Below are 22514 nucleotides of genomic sequence, written 5' to 3'. Positions count from 1 at the left end.
TGCGCAGGCCCGTAATTACAGCATTGCAAATCTCGTGGCTGAAGATCAGGCGTATCTAAAAGAAAAGATACAGGTGTCAGTTATCCGCAAAACCGCCGTAAAATTGGAAAAGCTGCATGGCTGTAGTTATCCACGAAGCGGCGTAATATTTGAAAACTTACTGGCGTCCGTTACCCATGAAATCGCTGTAACAACAGTTGCATAAATCCAGTATCGGCCAGGGCAGATATATACTTACAGGCATGAAACAGGGAGCGGTACCCCCCGCAGCTCCTGGTTTAATGCCCCAGCGCATTGTTCAAATGCGTCGAGACGGAGATATTCTCTTTTTTCAAATAGAATTTTTCCGAGCGCTAATTTACCAGTTGTAAATAAGTTATAACTAAATTATAACTACCACAGAAAAGCAAGAATCGTATGTATTTCAAGTGAACCGCCACCTTTTCTTTTGCAGAGACACCCGCTTAACGAATTTCCACGGCTTTTAGGCGCCGCGTCATTCTTGACATCTACGATCACGACGTCTGAGTCCCGGTCTTCACACGGTTCGGGAGCACGCCAGTCTTCCGGCATATAGACCGAGGGATCCGTGTCACTATCTGTATGAGAAATTACACTTAGTACGCGTTTACATACAAAGGATTAAAGCATCCGACATAGTATAATATAGTTTTACGGTATGGGCCCTGTTTATGGTGTATCCGTTAATAATTTAGTGTTATACTGGCGACTAACTGCGTAATTTGTTTAATAATTTAACCCTATATTTATTATGACATAATTTATGTAATACAATAGTTAATAGCTGCTATAGTTTCACGCCATAGCCAGTATTTGTTCTGCATAAATCGCGTTTGGCTGTGGCGCTACGGGATTAACACAGATTATATATATATATATATCTCTTTCTTACATGTGCTACAGGAAAGACCAATATCTTGCTACAGTGTTACATTGACATTTTTCCCTAGCTAAATGCAGAAAAAAGCGATATCCGTCTTTCTGCCGCGTATAAACATATTTATGCCGCTGGTGCATAAATATGCTGCTGAGGTGTATAAAATAGCCTACTCTGTCAGAACTTGTGGGCGGTGTTTTGTCTTTAAATGCTGGTCAAGCGCCTCAAGTTTTGTCATACAGAATCTTAAAGACACTTTTTCACCCATCTGGACAGCTGCTCTGGGCTACTCTCTGAAAAAGTAAGTTTGCCGGTAGCGCATATTTTGTAACATAGTTTTAAGTTGTATTTATTGTCGTTATATGTAAAGTTTATTTTTGTAACATAGTTTTAAACTGTATTTATTGTCGGTATATGTAACGTTTATTTTGTAACGTTTATTTTTAATCTGTATTTATTGTCGGTATATGTAACGTTTATTTTTGTAACATATTTTTTAAACTGTATTTATTGTCGGTATATGTAACGTTTATTTTGTAACGTTTATTTTTAATCTGTATTTATTGTCGGTATATGTAACGTTTATTTTTGTAACATATTTTTTAAACTGTATTTATTGTCGGTATATGTAACGTTTATTTTGTAACGTTTATTTTTAATCTGTATTTATTGTCGGTATATGTAACGTTTATTTTTGTAACATAGTTTTAAACTGTATTTATCGGGGGTACAGAAACAAAACTTTTCCCCCTTTTTATTTAAGATGGAATCCCAATATCAGCGCGCTCAATACAAGCCCGCGCTTACAAGCACCCCCCCCTAGGTATTATACCGAATATAATGTACAGGGTATCGGGTGACACGGATTAAGTAATTTATATTAATTATATATTCTTTCATTCTTTCTTATTTAAGAGGAGTGTCTGTCTCCCGATTATCGCAATAATTTCAACACGCAGAATTATGAACTCTTTGAATCCGTAGCTGCTGAAGCGTTAGAAGTTATTGGCCCTGCTCTACACCTTATCACAGGTAATTAGATTCTCCGGGAAAAATGTCAATGTAACACTGTAGCAAGATATTGGTCTTTCCTGTAGCACATGTAAGAAAGAGATATATATATATATATAATCTGTGTTAATCCCGTAGCGCCACAGCCAAACGCGATTTATGCAGAACAAATACTGGCTATGGCGTGAAACTATAGCAGCTATTAACTATTGTATTACATAAATTATGTCATAATAAATATAGGGTTAAATTATTAAACAAATTACGCAGTTAGTCGCCAGTATAACACTAAATTATTAACGGATACACCATAAACAGGGCCCATACCGTAAAACTATATTATACTATGTCGGATGCTTTAATCCTTTGTATGTAAACGCGTACTAAGTGTAATTTCTCATACAGATAGTGACACGGATCCCTCGGTCTATATGCCGGAAGACTGGCGTGCTCCCGAACCGTGTGAAGACCGGGACTCAGACGTCGTGATCGTAGATGTCAAGAATGACGCGGCGCCTAAAAGCCGTGGAAATTCGTTAAGCGGGTGTCTCTGCAAAAGAAAAGGTGGCGGTTCACTTGAAATACATACGATTCTTGCTTTTCTGTGGTAGTTATAATTTAGTTATAACTTATTTACAACTGGTAAATTAGCGCTCGGAAAAATTCTATTTGAAAAAAGAGAATATCTCCGTCTCGACGCATTTGAACAATGCGCTGGGGCATTAAACCAGGAGCTGCGGGGGGTACCGCTCCCTGTTTCATGCCTGTAAGTATATATCTGCCCTGGCCGATACTGGATTTATGCAACTGTTGTTACAGCGATTTCATGGGTAACGGACGCCAGTAAGTTTTCAAATATTACGCCGCTTCGTGGATAACTACAGCCATGCAGCTTTTCCAATTTTACGGCGGTTTTGCGGATAACTGACACCTGTATCTTTTCTTTTAGATACGCCTGATCTTCAGCCACGAGATTTGCAATGCTGTAATTACGGGTCTGCGCAGAATCATCCCCAAAGAGCGGATGTGGCTGTGAGAACAGCGCCTCTTTCGCCCATCTGTGTTGAGGCTCGTGCGGAAGGGTACGCGGCACCCAAACACACCGGGAATCCAATTCCCAAGATTCCCTGTCAAAAATCTAAGAATGCCTCAAGAAAGAGATTTGCAGCGCTGAACGACAGCCCCTGCACAACTCAGGAGTCCGGTAGCACCGATAACATACCACAAGTTACTTCTGAAAACAGAGAATATGAGCAGCTCTCTGTTGGTATGTGGTCCCCCACAGGTCCGTTCAATATACGGATACGCCATGCTGCACAGTCTGCAGATTCTGGTCTTGCGGGATCTTCTAGCGATTTTGACAATGTTCTACCTCTAAAGAAACGCGCAGTGCCGCGGCACCGCGTTAGTAAAAAACCCCCTGTTGCTGAACATTCCTGTTACAGGGGGACCCCTGTGTGGAATGCTGAACACATCAAAATATTTATTGCCATGGCTGGCCAGTACGCAGAAATTAAACTCGCACAGTTCAAACTAAAATCTTTCTGTGATACGTATGAAAGATTGATAACTGCTTGTCCAACGCCAGACATTATCGCTGAACTATATGCTTTTAAACTAAATCATTCCTGTGTACATACACACCACCTCTGAATTTAAATAAATCTAAACCTGACTTGTGAGAACTGTGAATAAAATACACGTTTAAACGTTTGCAGTATAGTGGTTATGATTGTTATGAACGTATAAAAACACGCCGCTTCATACTTGTCAAAACAGGGGCTGTGCATAATATGTCCGTTAGAGTGTCTACAAATAATATGAAAAATGCTTAGAGTCTATTGTCGGAGATGGGATATGAGGCTATTCAATAATATTCATATTTTTAAAGGAAAACCGAAACTCTAGCATTTAGTTAGCTGAGTTATATCTGTGTCATCAAAGTTTCTTTTTGATGCTTTGTTGGGCGTAGCCCGCTAGTCTGTTTAAGCTAGATAAGATAACATAGCCCCGTGCTGAGCTTACACTGCAAATAGAAAAAGAAGCCACAAATATGAGTTGTTGCATATTACAAAAGACGACGTTGTTAGAAATTATCGATTTAGTGATAAATTTTCAACAAATAATAGTGCAGAAGCACAGAATATACATAATCTAGCACCCACACAAACCGCTACAAATAATGTGAAAGTCTAATATGATATAAAATAAACAGATAAAATATTGTAACATAAGCTCTAGCATTTAGTTAATGTATAGTATTGAAATGATAAAAATTGGGGCATCAAATTAGCAGTGACTCATTTGGGGCTGAGTGTAATAAAAATACGAGCATTAATATAGGATAGTTTTTGCAAATATTCACTACAGCAAGCAGTGTGATGTGCCATTGCAGTCTGATACATACTGGTACAGCATGACGTGTAATGTGACAGCTAGACTCTATTTAATACAGCATATAATGAATAAACAGCATGGTGTATTATAAAACACAATTGTGTCATTTTAGTGAAAAATTAACTAATAATTATACATAATATGTCCAGAATATACTGTACTTGCCTGAAAGTTTCACACTGATAGTTTATCACACATACATACACAACACCCGGGACATGCTGAAAAAATTATGCTGACGCTATTTCATTCTAAATGTGCCGTGGTCAGCTCCCTGAGCTGTAGTTGTAAATAAGACTACACTTAATACAACATATAATGGCCGGGTAGTCTTTTGATAGAGACATACATAACAATATGCTTTTAAACTAACAAAAAGAAGCCACAAGTATGGATGTTATCTGTACAGGGTGGGCGCGTCTCTGGGTCTGCTTCATTCTAAATGTGCAGTGGTCATCTGTTTCTAAAATACATATTAATGTTTTTGCTTTATATTCTGTAAGAATTTTTATATTATTGAAGTGTTTTTGTCAAAATTTGTCATTGTTCTGGCAGAAATGATCGTTTTAGTGAAAAAATTAAGTAATAATTATACATAATATGTCCAGAATATACTGTACTTGCCTGAAAGTTTCGCAATCGCATATAGAAGCTCTATTCACTACAGCAAGCAGTGTGATGTGCCATTGCAGTCTGATACATACTGGTTCAGCAAGACGTGTAATGTGCCAGCTAGACTCTACTAATAATTATACATAATATGTCCAGAATATACTGTACTTGCCTGAAAGTTTCGCAATCGCATATAGAAGCTCTATTCACTACAGCAAGCAGTGTGATGTGCCATTGCAGTCTGATACATACTGGTTCAGCAAGACGTGTAATGTGCCAGCTAGACTCTATTTAATACAACATATAATGATAAAAGTAACTATTAATAAAAATAAAATACTGTAACATATGTAAAACACATTCAATAATATTCATATTTTTTAAAGGGAAACCGTCCATGGTTGAGAATATTGTACATTCAGAAGCTGCAATGAGAAAAGAGTACAGTGGTAATGCTCAGCGAGCTGCGCTAGAAAAATCAGGAGAAACACATCTGTTATACGGGGCCTAAGATGTAACTTCATATGAAACTACTGTGATACATTATAAATTGCAAAATAGTTTTGAAGCTTTGTGTAGAAATATATCAGGCAGAGAATATAAAACTACTAGACACTCTAAAAGAATAGTTAAAAGTAGCTATTAATAAAAATAAAATACTGTAACATATGTAAAACCTTATATTCAATAATATTCATATTTTTTAAAGGAAAACCGTCCATGGGTGAGAATAGTGTACATTCAGAAGCATCAATGAGAAATGAGTACAGCGGTAACGCTCAGCGAGCTGCGCTAGAAAAATCAGGAGAAACACATCTGCTATACAAAATGTCAATAAATGGTTTTACAATATCACCCAAACAATCAGCTAGGTCATTATTCTTTATTTTAATCCAGATACATACATGTTGGAAGCATGAATCATTAGCTACATGTTATAAAATATGACAAACGTTATTATATTCACTAATCCAACAAGTTCTTATAAATTGCAAAATAGTTTTGAAGCTTTGTGTAGAAATATATCAGGCAGAGAATATAAAACTACTAGACACTCTAAAAGAATAGTTAAAAGTAGCTATTAATAAAAATAAAATACTGTAACATATGTAAAACCTTATATTCAATAATATTCATATTTTTTAAAGGAAAACCGTCCATGGGTGAGAATAGTGTACATTCAGAAGCATCAATGAGAAATGAGTACAGCGGTAACGCTCAGCGAGCTGCGCTAGAAAAATCAGGAGAAACACATCTGCTATACAAAATGTCAATAAATGGTTTTACAATATCACCCAAACAATCAGCTAGGTCATTATTCTTTATTTTAATCCAGATACATACATGTTGGAAGCATGAATCATTAGCTACATGTTATAAAATATGACAAACGTTATTATATTCACTAATCCAACAAGTTCTTATAAATTGCAAAATAGTTTTGAAGCTTTGTGTAGAAATATATCAGGCAGAGAATATAAAACTACTAGACACTCTAAAAGAATAGTTAAAAGTAGCTATTAATAAAAATAAAATACTGTAACATATGTAAAACCTTATATTCAATAATATTCATATTTTTTAAAGGAAAACCGTCCATGGGTGAGAATAGTGTACATTCAGAAGCAGCAATGAGAAATGAGTACAGCGGTAACGCTCAGCGAGCTGCGCTGGCTTGGAATGTAATAATGAGTGTTCAGTGATAATTGATTTGATTTGTTTATTTGCGGTGTATTGTGGATTTCAAGAAGTAGCTTTTTGATCTAATTGAACAGCGAAATTTATTCACATGACTTTTTTAGAAAATGTAATTGATTTTGTTCAATAAACTTTATTACTTTTATCTGAAAAGTTCTCTCGTTCTTTATTTTACAAAGATCAGTACTGTTTATAGTATCAAACTGTCAATAAAAGAGGGCCCTAGCTATGAAAATGTCAGAAGCACATCTTATAGCTTGTATTGTATATCTACCCCTGATTATTGACGAGTTATGTGTAAGCCGTGCACTGTTGGTGAATTGGCATATTTTATCTGTATTTTATCTATTAACCACACGAGCATATAGCCCCTTATCACACATAACACGACCTCTTAAAACTCATGAAAATGAGAAACTGCGTTATAAGCTGAAAAATATGCTGTTTCATTCTAAATGGGCAGTGGCCAGTTGTTTCTAAAATACATGTTACAGAGGCACAAACAAATGTTTTAATTTCGCAGCTCCATATAATGTTGTTATAAAAGAAATACAACACATCATGGGGGCCACATGCCCTGATTACAGAATGCATGCGCTGTATAAAACTATTAATATCAAAATCTAATTAAAACAAATACTAGGATAATAATCCCCGGATCCAATTAACAATTCATACTGTATCAAAAGCTGACAGTCAGACAAGAAGGGACAGCTGCTGACAGGGCGGGGAGGAGGGGTTACACCCCCCTTTTGATACATCTTGATAGGGGGCGGGCCACCTGTCAGATTGAGTTTGACGAATGGTAGTTATGATACACTACTCATACCAAATCCCCCACACGGAGTCGGGGACCCACACAGCGACGGCGGTTAGCAAAGCACTGAGCCTTCTCTTGTGACAACGTCAAATTGTCCACCACATGGTTCCAAATCTGCTGCAACCTATCCACCACAGAATCCACCCCAAGACAGTCAGAAGGCTCAACCTGACCCGAGGAAAAACAGGGATGGAAACCAGAATTACAAAAAAAAGGCGAAACCAAAGTAGCAGAACTAGCCCGATTATTAAGGGCAAACTCGGCCAATGGCAAAAAAGTCACCCAGTCATCCTGATCAGCAGAAACAAAACATCTTAAATAAGTTTCCAAGGTCTGATTAGTTCTCTCGGTTTGGCCATTCGTTTGAGGATGGAAAGCCGACGAAAAAGACAAATCAATGCACATCTTAGCACAAAAGGACCGTCAAAATCTGGACACAAACTGGGATCCTCTGTCAGACACAATGTTTTCAGGGATGCCGTGCAAATGGACCACATTCTGAAAAAAAAGCGGAACCAAATCGGAGGAGGAAGGCAACTTAGGCAAGGGCACTAGATGGACCATTTTAGAAAAACGATCACACACCACCCAGATGACAGACATTCTCTGAGAGACTGGAAGATCCAAAATAAAATCCATGGAAATATGCGTCCAAGGCCTCTTCGGAACCGGCAAAGGCAAAAGCAAACCACTGGCACGAGAACAGCAAGGCTTAGCCTGAGCACAAATCCCGCAGGACTGCACAAAGGAACGCACATCCCGCGACAAGGAAGGCCACCAAAAGGACCTAGCCACCAAATCTCTGGTACCAAAAATCCCAGGATGACCCGCCAACACCGAAGAATGAACCTTGGAAATAACTCTGCTGGTCCAGCTATCTGGGACAAACAGTCTCCCTGGTGGACAACGGTCAGGTAAATCCGCCTAAAATTCCTGTAACACCTGTCGCAAATCTGGGGAAATGGCAGACAAAATCACCCCCTCTCTGAGGATACCAGCCGGCTCTGAAACTCCAGGAGAGTCAGGCACAAAACTCCTAGAAAGAGCATCAGCCTTCACGTTCTTCGAACCAGGAAGGTACGAGACCACGAAATCGAAACGGGAGAAAAACAATGACCAACGAGCCTGTCTAGGATTCAGCCGTTTGGCCGACTCGAGATAAATCAAATTTTTGTGATCAGTCAAGACCACCACACGATGCTTAGCTCCCTCTAGCCAATGTCGCCTGTTGTGAACTATACTTTTTGGCTCCCTCTTGTGGTCACTAGTGATTTGGCACTTGGATTGTCTTTTACCAGGTTTGTGCTCACCTGCTTCGTTAGGCCTGGGGTGTTGCTATTTAAACTTCCTGGATTCTCAGTCCAGTGCCTGGCATCGTTGTAATCAGTTCACTTCTGTTTGCTCCTGTCTTCAGGTCCTGGTTCTTTGCAAGATAAGCTAAGTCCTGCTTTTGTACTCTTGATCATTTGCATTGTTCATATTTTTTGTCCAGCTTGTACAATATGTGATTCCTGTTATTGCTGGAAGCTCTAGGGGGGCTGATATTCTCCCTAGGGGTGAATATCTAGGGGTTCTTGGATATTCAGCGTGGATATTTTGCAGGGTTTTTTGCTGACCATATAAGTCTTCTTACTATATTCTGCTATTAGTCAGTGGGCCTCTCTTTGCTAAATCTAGTTCATTCTTACGTTTGTCTTTTCTTCTTACCTCACCGTTATTATTTGTTGGGGGCTTGTATTACTTTGGGGTCTTTTCTCTGGAGGCAAGAGAGGTCTTATTTTCCCTGATAGGGGTAGTTAGTTCTCCGGCTGGCGCGAGACGTCTAGAATCAACGTAGGCACGTTCCCCGGCTGCTGTTAGTGTTTGCGCTAGGATCAGGTATATGGTCAGCCTAGTTACCACGTCCCTATGAGCTGGTATTTATGTTTGCAGACTTTGCTGTAATTTCTGAGATTCTTTGCCATTGGAATCATAACAGTATGCCAGGACCAATAAATAGTTAATGCATTGCTGAAGTGGGATTAAAAGAAAAGAAGTTCTGAGTTTTTTTGTTTTTTTTCTTCCTCCCCTTTATCTCTGAGTCGCTTGAAGCTTTTCTGCAGACATGAATGTTCAGACCTTGATTACTAGTGTGGATCAGCTTGCTGCACGTGTGCAGGGCATTCAGGATTTTGTTGTTAGCAGTCCTATGTCAGAGCCTAAGATACCTATTCCTGAGCTGTTCTCTGGAGATCGATTTAAATTTAGGAATTTTAGGAATAATTGTAAATTGTTTCTATCTTTGAAACCTCGTTCGTCTGGAGATTCAGCTCAGCAAGTTAAAATTATTATCTCCTTCTTGCGTGGCGACCCTCAGGATTGGGCTTTCTCGTTAGCGCCAGGAGATCCTGCATTGGCGGATGTTGATGCGTTTTTTCTGGCGCTCGGATTGCTTTATGAGGAGCCTAATCTTGAAATTCAGGCAGAAAAAGCTCTACTGGCCATCTCTCAGGGCCAGGATGAAGCTGAGGTGTACTGCCAAAAATTTTGGAAATGGTCCGTGCTTACTCGATGGAATGAATGTGCTCTGGCCGCAAATTTCAGAAATGGCCTTTCTGAAGCCATTAAGAATGTGATGGTGGGTTTTACAATTCCTACAAGTCTGAATGATTCTATGGCGCTGGCTATTCAGATTGATCGGCGTTTGCGGGAGCGCAAATCCGCTAAACCTCTGGCGGTGTTGTCTGAACAGACACCTGTCTCAATGCAATGCGATAGAATCCTGACTAGAACCGAACGACAAAATCATAGACGTCAGAATGGGCTGTGTTTTTACTGTGGTGATTCTACACATGTTATATCAGCATGCTCTAAACGCCTAACCAAGGTTGTCAGTCCTGTCACCATTGGTAATTTGCAGCCTAAATTTATTTTGTCTGTGACTTTAATTTGTTCATTGTCTTCCTACCCTGTTATGGCATTTGTGGATTCAGGTGCTGCCCTGAGTCTTATGGACTTGTCGTTTGCGAAGCGCTGCGGTTTTGTCCTGGAGCCTTTAAAGGTTCCGATTCCTCTCAGAGGAATTGATGCTACGCCACTGGCGGAAAATAAACTGCAGTATTGGACACAAGTGACCATGTGCATGACTCCTGAACATCGGGAGGTGATTCGTTTTCTTGTTCTGCATAAAATGAATGATTTGGTCGTTTTAGGTCTGCCATGGTTACAGACCCATAATCCTGTTTTGGATTGGAAGGCTATGTCTGTCTCAAGTTGGGGTTGTCAGGGAATTCATTGCGATTCTTCGCCGGTGTCTATTGCTACTTCTACTCCTTCAGAAGTTCCTGAGTATTTGTGTGACTATCAGGATGTATTCAGTGAGTCCAGGTCCAGTGCTCTTCCTCCTCATAGGGACTGTGACTGCGCTATAGATTTGATTCCTGGCAGTAAATTTTCTAAGGGACGATTATTTAATTTGTCTGTACCCGAGCATGCCGCAATGCGTTCTTATGTCAAGGACTCTTTGGAGAAGGGGCATATTCGTCCATCCTCTTCCCCTCTCGGTGCGGGATTCTTTTTTGTGGCCAAGAAAGACGGGTCTTTGAGACCTTGTATAGACTATCGGCTTCTGAATAAAATCACTGTTAAGTTTCAGTATCCGTTGCCGCTATTGTCAGACTTGTTTGCTCGGATTAAGGGCGCCAAGTGGTTCACCAAGATAGATCTTCGTGGTGCGTACAACCTTGTGCGCATTAGGCAGGGAGATGAATGGAAAACTGCATTCAATACGCCCGAAGGTCATTTTGAATACTTGGTGATGCCCTTTGGGCTCTTTAATGCCCCTTCAGTGTTTCAGTCCTTTATGTATGATATCTTCCGGAAGTATCTGGATAAATTTTTGATTGTGTATCTTGATGATATTCTAGTTTTCTCGGATGATTGGGATTCTCATGTAAAGCAGGTCAGGATGGTGTTTCAGGTTTTGCGTGATAACGCTTTGTTTGTGAAGGGCTCAAAGTGTCTCTTTGGAGTGCAGAAGGTTTCCTTTTTGGGTTTTATTTTCTCCCCTTCTGCCGTGGAGATGGACTCAGTCAAGGTCCGAGCTATTCATGATTGGACTCAGCCCACGTCTGTTAAGAGTCTTCAGAAGTTCTTGGGGTTCGCTAATTTCTACCGTCGCTTTATCGCTAATTTTTCTAGCGTTGTTAAACCTTTGACGGATATGACCAAGAAAGGTTCTGATGTGGCTAATTGGGCTCCTGCAGCCGTGGAGGCCTTCCAGGAGCTGAAGCGCCGGTTTATTTCGGCGCCTGTTTTGTGCCAGCCTGATGTCTCACTTCCCTTTCAGGTTGAAGTGGATGCTTCTGAGATCGGTGCTGGGGCTGTTTTGTCGCAGAGAGGCTCTGGTTGTTCTGTGATGAGACCATGTGCCTTTTTCTCTAGGAAGTTTTCGCCTGCTGAGCGGAACTATGATGTTGGTAATCGGGAGTTTTTGGCCATGAAGTGGGCATTTGAGGAGTGGCGTCATTGGCTCGAGGGTGCTAAGCATCGGGTGGTGGTCTTGACTGATCACAAAAATCTGATGTATCTCGAGTCTGCTAAGCGCCTGAATCCTAGACAGGCTCGTTGGTCATTGTTTTTCTCTTGTTTTGACTTTGTGGTCTCATACCTGCCTGGTTCGAAGAATGTTAAGGCTGATGCTCTCTCTAGGAGCTTTGTGCCTGACTCTCCTGGAATCTTGGAGCCAGCTGGTATTCTTAAAGAGGGAGTGATCGTGTCGGCCATATCTCCGGATTTGCGACGTGTGTTGCAGAGATTTCAGGCTGGTAGACCTGACTCGTGTCCACCCGACAGACTGTTTGTTCCTGATAAATGGACCAGCAGAGTAATTTCCGAGGTTCATTCCTCGGTGTTGGCAGGGCATCCGGGAATTTTTGGTACCCGAGATTTGGTGGCTAGGTCCTTTTGGTGGCCTTCCTTGTCACGGGATGTGCGGTCATTTGTGCAGTCCTGTGGGACTTGTGCTCGGGCTAAGCCTTGTTGTTCTCGTGCTGGCGGGTTGCTTTTGCCCTTGCCCGTCCCGAAGAGGCCTTGGACGCACATTTCCATGGATTTCATTTCTGATCTTCCGGTGTCTCGGGGAATGTCTGTCATCTGGGTGGTGTGTGATCGTTTTTCCAAGATGGTCCATTTGGTACCCTTGCCTAAGTTGCCTTCCTCTTCCGATCTGGTTCCTTTGTTTTTTCAGAATGTGGTTCGTTTACACGGCATTCCGGAGAATATCGTGTCCGACAGAGGATCCCAGTTTGTGTCCAGATTCTGGCGATCTTTTTGTGCTAAGATGGGCATTGATTTGTCGTTTTCATCTGCCTTCCATCCTCAGACTAATGGTCAAACGGAGCGAACTAATCAGACACTGGAGGCTTATTTGAGATGTTTTGTTTCTGCGGACCAGGATGATTGGGTGACCTTCTTGCCATTGGCGGAGTTTGCCCTTAATAATCGGGCTATTTCCGCTACTTTGGTTTTGCCATTCTTCTGCAACTCTGGTTTTCATCCTCGTTTCTCCTCGGGTCATGTTGAGTCTTCTGACTGTCCTGGGGTGGATTCTGTGGTGGATAGGTTACAGCGGATTTGGAATCATGTGGTGGACAACTTGAAGTTGTCACAGGAGAAGGCTCAGCGTTTTGCCAACCGCCGCCGCGGTGTGGGCCCCCGACTTCGTGTTGGGAATTTAGTTTGGTTGTCTTCTCGGTATGTCCCTCTGAAGGTTTCCTCTCCTAAGTTTAAGCCTCTGTTGTGAATTCTGTTTGTGGGCTCCCCCGGTGGTGTTTTATGGTAGTGTCACTTATTTGCCTTCTTCTATCCTTGATCACCTGTTGACACCCATTAGGGGAGTTTCCTATTTAAGGCTGCTTGGCTGCTGGTCTGATGCCGGCCAACAATGTATCAGTAGCATTCTGTTGCATTCTCCTGCCTCAAGATCCTGTTCAGCTAAGTTGAATTTTGTTTCTAGTTTATGCTATTTTTGTCCAGCTATTTGCAATGTGACTCTCTGTAGCTGGAAGCTCTCGTGGACTGAAATTGCCACTCCAGTGGCATGAGTTGTCACTAGAGTTTTAAAGTAATTTCAGGATGGTGTTTTTGAGTAGTGTTTTGAAGTTGACCGTGAAGTGACTCTTTCCTGTACTTCTGCTTTCTAGTAAGCGGACCTCACTGTGCTAAATCTGCTGTTCATCCTACGTATGTCTTTTCCTCTTGACTCACCGTCAATATTTGTGGGGGGCTGCTATCTCCTTTTGGGGTTTATCTCTGGAGGTAAGGCAGGCCTGTATATTCCTCTGATAGGGGTAGTTAGATCTCCGGCTGGCGCGTGGTGTCTAGGGCATCGTAGGAAACACTCCCCGGCTACTTCCAGTGTCGTGTCAGGTTCAGGTCACGGTCACTTTAGTTCCCATCACCCGAGAGCTAGTCCGTTGTTATTTTGATTTCCCTGCCATTGGGAAAATCATAACAGTTTGGCCGGCCCACACATGTGTTAAAACTATGCACTAAAGCAGGAAAGGATATGAAAAGGTTTTTTTTCCTTCTGTGTTTGGAAAGTGCACCTTAGTGCTTATTTGTACTCCTTGCTTAAACTGCAGTCTTCAGCCTTTTTTTTTTTTTTCTTCCTCTCCTCTTAATCTCTGAATGGCTTTGGTTACACCTGTTTGAATCATGGATCCACAGAGTTTGGTTGCAGGTCTGAATAACCTGGCTACAAAGGTCCAGAACTTACAAGATTTTGTTATACGTGCTCCAATGTCTGAACCTAAGATCCCTATGCCTGAATTTTTTACCGGAGACAGATCCCGTTTTTTGAATTTCAGAGAGAATTGTAAATTGTTTTTGTCTCTGAAATCTCACTCTGCTGGTGATCCTGCGCAACAGGTTAAAATTGTTATTTCTCTATTGCGGGGTGACCCACAAAGTTGGGCATTTGCATTGTCGCCAGGGGATCCTGCGTTATTAAATGTAGATGCGTTTTTTCTGGCTTTGGGGTTGCTTTATGAAGAACCTAATTTAGAGATTTTGGCTGAGAAAGCCTTGATAGCTCTTTCCCAAGGGCAAGATGAAGCTGAGATATACTGCCAAAAATTTCGTAAATGGTCGGTGCTTACTAAATGGAATGAGTGCGCTCTAGCAGCTAATTTCAGAGAAGGTCTCTCTGATGCCGTGAAGGATGTCATGGTGGGGTTCCCTGTGCCTACAGGTCTGAATGATGCCATGAAATTGGCTATCCAGATTGATCGGCGTTTACGGGAGCGCAAATCTGTGCACCATATGGCGGTATCTTCTGAGCAAAAATCTGTGCACCATATGGCGGTATCTTTTGAGCAAAAACCTGTGCACCATATGGCGGTATCTTCTGAGCAAAAACCTGTGCACCATATGGCGGTATCTTCTGAGCAAAAACCTGTGCATCATTTGGCGGTGACCTCTGAAAAGGCACCAGAGCATATGCAATGCGATAGTGTATTGTCTAGAGGCGAACGACAGAATTACAGGCTCAAAAATGGGTTGTGCTTCTATTGTGGAGATCCAGCTCATGTTATATCAGCATGCTCTAAACGCATAAAGAAGGTTGATAAAAAGGTTGATAAATCTTTTTCTATGGGTACCTTGCAGTCTAAATTTCTTTTGTCCGTGACATTGATTTGTACTTTATCATCTGTTACTGTGGATGCTTATGTGGATTCTGGCGCCGCTCTGAGTCTCATGGATTGGTCCTTTGCCAAGCGTTGTGGGTTTGATTTAGAGCCTCTGGAGGTTTCTATTCCCTTAAAGGGTATTGATTCTACACCTTTGGCTAGCAATAAACCACAATATTGGACACAAGTGACTATGCATCTTTCCCCAGACCATCAGGAGATTATTCGTTTCCTTGTGTTATATAATCTACATGACGTATTAGTACTTGGATTACCATGGTTACAAATTCATAATCCAGTCTTGGACTGGAGATCAATGTCTGTGCTGAGCTGCGGATGTCGGGGGATTCATGGGGATGCACCTTTGGTTCCCATTTCTTCATCTACTCCCTCTGAGATCCCAGCATTTCTGTCAGATTTTTATGATGTCTTTCAGGAGCCTAAGACTGATTCTCTCCCCCCTCACAGAGAGTGTGACTGCGCTATTGAGTTGATTCCCGGTAGTAAATTTCCTAAGGGTCGCTTGTTTAATTTGTCTGTACCTGAACATACTGCTATGCGGGAGTATATCAGAGAATCTTTGGAAAAGGGTCATATTCGCCCCTCTTTGTCTCCACTGGGGGCAGGGTTTTTCTTTGTGGGTAAAAAGGATGGTTCATTGAGACCTTGTATCGACTATCGACTTCTGAATAAGATTACAGTTAAATACCAGTACCCGTTACCTTTACTGACTGATCTTTTTGCTCGCATAAAGGGGGCGAAGTGGTTCACTAAGATCGATCTACGTGGTGCGTATAATTTGGTGCGGATTAAGCAGGGGGATGAGTGGAAGACCGCATTTAATACGCCTGAAGGCCATTTTGAGTATTTGGTAATGCCTTTCGGTCTCGCGAATGCCCCTTCCGTTTTTCAGTCCTTTATGCACGATATTTTCCGTGAATATCTGGATAAATTTATGATTGTGTATTTGGATGATATTTTGATTTTTTCGGAGGACTGGGAATCTCATGTTCAACAGGTCAGGACTCGAGTTTTTCAGGTTTTACGAGCTAATTCTCTATTTGTGAAGGGCTCAAAGTGTATTTTTGGGGTTCAGAGAATTTCCTTTTTGGGATATATTTTTTCCCCTTCATCTATGGAGATGGACCCTGTTAAGGTTCAGGCTATTTGTGATTGGGTACAACCTACTTCTCTAAAGAGTCTTCAGAAATTCTTGGGATTTGCTAATTTCTATCGCCGATTCATAGCGGGTTTTTCTGCCATTGCTAAACCTTTGACTGATTTGACCAAGAAGGGTGCTGATGTTGCTAATTGGTCCTCTGCGGCTGTGGAGGCCTTTCGGGAGCTTAAGCGCCGCTTTTCTTCTGCTCCTGTGTTGCGCCAGCCTGATGTTTCGCTCCCGTTCCAGGTTGAAGTAGATGCTTCCGAGATCGGAGCAGGTGCAGTTTTGTCGCAGAAAGGTCCTGACTGCTCAGTGATGAGACCATGTGCGTTTTTCTCTCGAAAGTTTTCGCCCGCTGAGCGAAATTATGATGTTGGAAATCGGGAGCTCTTGGCCATGAAGTGGGCATTTGAGGAGTGGCGTCATTGGCTTGAGGGTGCTAGACACCAGGTGGTGGTCTTGACTGACCACAAAAATCTAATTTATCTTGAGTCAGCCAGGCGTCTGAATCCTAGACAGGCGCGCTGGTCGTTGTTTTTCTCTCGATTTAACTTTGTGGTTTCATATCTGCCTGGGTCTAAGAATGTGAGGGCGGATGCCCTCTCTAGGAGTTTTGAGCCTGACTCGCCTGGTGATTCCGAACCTACTGGCATCCTGAAGGATGGGGTGATATTGTCAGCTGTCTCCCCAGACCTGCGGCGCTCTTTGAAGGAGTTTCAGGTGGATAGGCCTGATCGCTGTCCGCCTGGTAGACTGTTTGTCCCTGATGACTGGACCAGTAGAGTTATTTCGGAGGTTCACTCTTCCGCATTGGCAGGTCATCCTGGAATTTTTGGCACCAGGGATCTGGTGTCTAGGTCCTTCTGGTGGCCTTCCTTGTCTCGAGATGTACGTATTTTTGTGCAGTCTTGTGATGTTTGTGCTCGGGCTAAGCCCTGCTGTTCCCGGGCCAGCGGGTTGTTGTTGCCCTTGCCTATTCCTAAGAGGCCTTGGACGCACATCTCTATGGACTTTATTTCTGACCTTCCTGTTTCTCGTGGGATGTCCGTCATCTGGGTGGTGTGTGACCGTTTTTCCAAGATGGTTCACTTGGTACCTTTGCCCAAATTGCCCTCCTCCTCTGAGCTGGTCCCTTTATTTTTTCAGAATGTTGTGCGTTTGCATGGTATTCCTGAGAATATAGTGTCTGACAGGGGTACTCAGTTTGTGTCTAGATTTTGGCGGGCGTTCTGTGCCAGGATGGGCATCGACTTGTCTTTTTCGTCTGCATTCCATCCTCAGACTAATGGCCAGACTGAGCGTACTAATCAGACCTTGGAGACTTACTTGAGGTGTTTTGTGTCCGCTGATCAGGACGATTGGCTTGATTTTTTGCCATTGGCAGAGTTTGCCCTTAACAATCGGGCCAGTTCTGCCACTTTGGTTTCTCCATTTTTTTGTAATTCAGGGTTTCACCCTCGCTTTTCGTCCGGTCAATTGGAGTCTTTGGATTGTCCTGGAGTAGATGCTGTGGTTGATAGAATGCATCAGATTTGGGGACAGGTTGTGGACAATCTGAAGTTGTCCCAGGAGAAGACTCAACAGTTCACTAATCGTCATCGGCGTGTCGGTCCTCGTCTTTGTGTTGGGGACCTGGTTTGGTTGTCTTCTCGATTTGTTCCTATGAAGGTCTCGTCTCCTAAGTTTAAGCCTCGGTTTATCGGCCCTTATAGGATTCTGGAGGTTCTCAATCCTGTGTCCTTTCGTTTGGACCTCCCAGCATCTTTTACTATTCATAATGTTTTTCATCGGTCATTGTTGCGGAGGTATGAGGTGCCGGTTGTTCCGTCTGCTGATCCTCCTGCTCCTGTGCTGGTTGAGGGTGAGTTGGAGTATGTGGTGGAAAAGATCTTGGACTCCCGTGTTTCCAGACGGAAACTTCAGTATCTGGTTAAGTGGAAAGGCTATGGTCAGGAGGATAATTCTTGGGTGACAGCATCTGATGTTCATGCTCCTGATTTGGTTCGTGCATTTCATAGTGCTCATCCAGATCGCCCTGGTGGTTCTGGTGAGGGTTCGGTGCCCCCTCCTTAAGGGGGGGGTACTGTTGTGAATTCTGTTTGTGGGCTCCCCCGGTGGTGTTTTATGGTAGTGTCACTTATTTGCCTTCTTCTATCCTTGATCACCTGTTGACACCCATTAGGGGAGTTTCCTATTTAAGGCTGCTTGGCTGCTGGTCTGATGCCGGCCAACAATGTATCAGTAGCATTCTGTTGCATTCTCCTGCCTCAAGATCCTGTTCAGCTAAGTTGAATTTTGTTTCTAGTTTATGCTATTTTTGTCCAGCTATTTGCAATGTGACTCTCTGTAGCTGGAAGCTCTCGTGGACTGAAATTGCCACTCCAGTGGCATGAGTTTTAAAGTAATTTCAGGATGGTGTTTTTGAGTAGTGTTTTGAAGTTGACCGTGAAGTGACTCTTTCCTGTACTTCTGCTATCTAGTAAGCGGACCTCACTGTGCTAAATCTGCTGTTCATCCTACGTATGTCTTTTCCTCTTGACTCACCGTCAATATTTGTGGGGGGCTGCTATCTCCTTTTGGGGTTCATCTCTGGAGGTAAGGCAGGCCTGTATATTCCTCTGATAGGGGTAGTTAGATCTCCGGCTGGCGCGTGGTGTCTAGGGCATTGTAGGAAACACTCCCCGGCTACTTCCAGTGTCGTGTCAGGTTCAGGTCACGGTCACTTTAGTTCCCATCACCCGAGAGCTAGTCCGTTGTTATTTTGATTTCCCTGCCATTGGGAAAATCATAACAAGCCTCGCTTTATTGGTCCTTATAAAATTTTGGAAGTTCTTAACCCGGTTTCTTTTTGTTTGGATCTTCCGGTGTCGTTTGCCATTCACAACGTGTTCCATAGGTCTTTGTTACGGCGGTACGTTGTGCCTGTGGTTCCTGCTGTTGAGCCTCCTGCTCCGGTGTTGGTTGAGGGCGAGTTGGAGTACGTGGTGGAGAAGATCTTGGATTCTCGTCTCTCTAGACGGAGGCTCCAGTATTTGGTCAAATGGAAGGGCTATGGTCAGGAGGATAATTCCTGGGTGGCCGCCTCTGATGTTCATGCAGCCGATTTGGTTCGTGCCTTCCACGCTGCTCATCCTGGTCGCCCTGGTGGTCTTGGTGAGGGTTCGGTGACCCCTCCTTAAAGGGGGGGTACTGTTGTGAACTATACTTTTTGGCTCCCTCTTGTGGTCACTAGTGATTTGGCACTTAGATTGTCTTTTACCAGGTTTGTGCTCACCTGCTTCGTTAGGCCTGGGGTGTTGCTATTTAAACTTCCTGGATTCTCAGTCCAGTGCCTGGCATCGTTGTAATCAGTTCACTTCTGTTTGCTCCTGTCTTCAGGTCCTGGTTCTTTGCAAGATAAGCTAAGTCCTGCTTTCGTACTCTTGATCATTTGCATTGTTCATATTTTTTGTCCAGCTTGTACAATATGTGATTCCTGTTATTGCTGGAAGCTCTAGGGGGGCTGATATTCTCCCCCCACACCGTCAGTCGGTTTGGGGGTTCTTGGATATTCAGCGTGGATATTTTGCAGGGTTTTTTGCTGACCATATAAGTCTTCTTACTATATTCTGCTATTAGTCAGTGGGCCTCTCTTTGCTAAATCTAGTTCATTCTTACGTTTGTCTTTTCTTCTTACCTCACCGTTATTATTTGTTGGGGGCTTGTATTACTTTGGGGTCTTTTCTCTGGAGGCAAGAGAGGTCTTATTTTCCCTGATAGGGGTAGTTAGTTCTCCGGCTGGCGCGAGACGTGTAGAATCAACGTAGGCACGTTCCCCGGCTGCTGTTAGTGTTTGCGCTAGGATCAGGTATATGGTCAGCCTAGTTACCACGTCCCTATGAGCTGGTATTTATGTTTGCAGACTTTGCTGTAATTTCTGAGATTCTTTGCCATTGGAATCATAACAGTCGCCACTCCTCAAATGCCCACTTCATTGCCAACAACTCCCGATTACCAACATCATAATTCCGCTCAGCCGGCGAAAATTTTCATGAAAAGAAAGCACATGGCTTCATCACAGAGCCATCAGAGCTTCTCTGCGACAAAACAGCCCCTGCTCCAATCTCAGAAGCATCAACCTCGACCTGGAAGGGAAGAGAGACATCTGGCTGACACAAGACTGGAGCCGAAGAAAACCGGCGCTTCAGCTCCTGAAAGGCCTCCACGGCCGCAGGAGACCAGTTAGTTACATCAGAACCCTTTTTGGTCAAATCCGTCAAAGGCTTAACCACACCAGAAAAATTAGCGATGAAGCGATGGTAAAAATTAGCAAAATCCAAGAACTTCTGAAGACTCTTAACCGATGTAGGTTGAGTCCAATCATGAATAGCCTGGACCTTGACTGGGTCCATCTCAATATTAGAAGGAGAAAAAATAAAGCCCAAAAAGGAAACCTTCTGGACTCCGAAGAGACATTTAGAGCCCTTCACAAATAAGGCATTGGCACGCAGTACCTGAAATACCATCCTGACCTGTTTCACATGGGACTCCCAATCATCAGAAAAGACCAAAATATCATCCAGATACACAATCATAAATTTATCCAGATATTCTCGGAAGATGTCGTGCATAAAGGACTGGAACACAGAAGGGGCATTAGAAAGTCCAAAAGGCATCACCAAGTACTCAAAATGGCCTTCGGGCGTATTAAATGCTGTTTTCCATTCGTCGCCCTGCTTTATACGCACAAGATTATACGCACCACGAAGATCAATCTTGGTGAACCAACTAGACCCCGTAATCCGAGCAAACAGATCAGACAACAATGGCAAAGGGTACTGAAATTTGACCGTGATTTTATTTAGAAGGCGATAATCTATACAGGGTCTCAAAGAACCATCCTTCTTGGCCACAAAAAAGAATCCTGCACCAAGAGGGGACGAGGACGGGCGAATATGTCCCTTCTCCAAAGACTCCTTTACATAACTCCACATAGCGGCATGTTCTGGCACAGACAAATTAAACAGTCGTCCCTGTTATGGTTTCCAATGGCAAGGAAACATCAGAAGCATAGAATAAACGGACAAGCTCTCGGGTGATGGAAACTAGAGCTGACCGCGATGCTAAACCTACACACCACACTAGAAGTAGCCAGGGGGCATTCCTGCGTTGTCTCTAGATGCCGCGCGCCAGCCGGAGAACTAACTACCCCTGGTAGAAGAAAACACAGTCCTGGCTTGCCTCCAGAGAATGTCCCCACAGGAGATAGCAGCCCCCCACATATAATAACGGTGAGAGCAGATGAAAAGACACACGTAGTATGAAAGCAGATTTAGCACAGAGAGGCCCGCTAACTAAATAGCAGAAAGATACAACAGAGGACTTCGCGGTCAGCTGCAAAACCCTTCAAAACACCATCCTGAAATTACCTTAACTCATGTGACAACTCATGCCACTGGAGTGGTAATTTCAGCCCGACAAGAGCTTCCAGCTGCAGAGATTCACATAAGTGCAAACTGGACAAAACACACAAAAATAGACTTAAGGACTAAAGTGTCCAACTTAGCTGAGCAGAAAACTGGGAGCAGGAACATGCAACAGAATCACTCTGGATACATTGATGGCCAGCATTAGAATGACTGAGGAGCAAGGTTAAATAGGATACTCCCACATCCTGATAGGAACAGGTGAACTGAGAAGGCAAAGCTTGCAGGACACCAGTACCACAAGAGACCACCGGGGGAGCCCACGAACCGAATCACAACAGTACCCCCCCTTAAGGAGGGGGCACCGAACCCTCACAAGAACCACCAGGGCGATCTGGATGAGCCCTATGAAAGACACGGACCAAATCAGAAGCATGAACATCAGAAGCTGTAACCCAAGAATTATCCTCTTGACCGTAGCCCTTCCATTTCACCAGATATTGAAGTCTCCGTCTGGAAACACGGGAGTCCAAGATTTTCTCCACCACGTACTCCAATTCACCCTCAACCAGCACAGAAGCAGGAGGCTCAACAGAAGGCACAAGTGGTACCTCATACCTCCGCAATAATGACCGATGGAAGACATTATGGATAGCAAAGGATGCTGGGAGGTCCAAACGAAAAGACACAGGGTTAAGAATTTCCAAAATCTTATAAGGACCGATGAACCGAGGCTTAAACTTAGGAGAAGAGACCCTCATAGGGACAAAACGGGAGGACAACCACACCAAGTCCCCAACACGAAGACGAGGACCAACACGACGATGGCGATTAGCAAAAC

At 43.1% G+C, this 22514-nt stretch overlaps 1 protein-coding gene and 1 long non-coding RNA gene across 2 annotated transcripts in view; both read left to right on the top strand.

The window, feature by feature from the left end:
• LOC143775758 (TRPM8 channel-associated factor homolog) overlaps positions 1-22514 on the top strand; it is a 235378-nt gene that overhangs the window by 122278 nt on the left and 90586 nt on the right. The gene's annotated exons all lie outside the window — the stretch shown is intronic.
• LOC143775759 (uncharacterized) lies at positions 1152-2383 on the top strand. The gene is made up of 3 exons (XR_013215699.1): positions 1152-1199; positions 1814-1930; positions 2315-2383. It is a non-coding gene; the product is annotated as an uncharacterized LOC143775759 (long non-coding RNA).

The sequence above is a fragment of the Ranitomeya variabilis genome, chromosome 5 (assembly GCF_051348905.1).
Source record: "Ranitomeya variabilis isolate aRanVar5 chromosome 5, aRanVar5.hap1, whole genome shotgun sequence".
Taxonomy (NCBI): Eukaryota; Metazoa; Chordata; class Amphibia; order Anura; family Dendrobatidae; genus Ranitomeya; species Ranitomeya variabilis.
The sequence above is the reverse complement of the archived record's forward strand: the minus strand, read 5'-3'. Positions and strand labels throughout refer to the sequence as shown.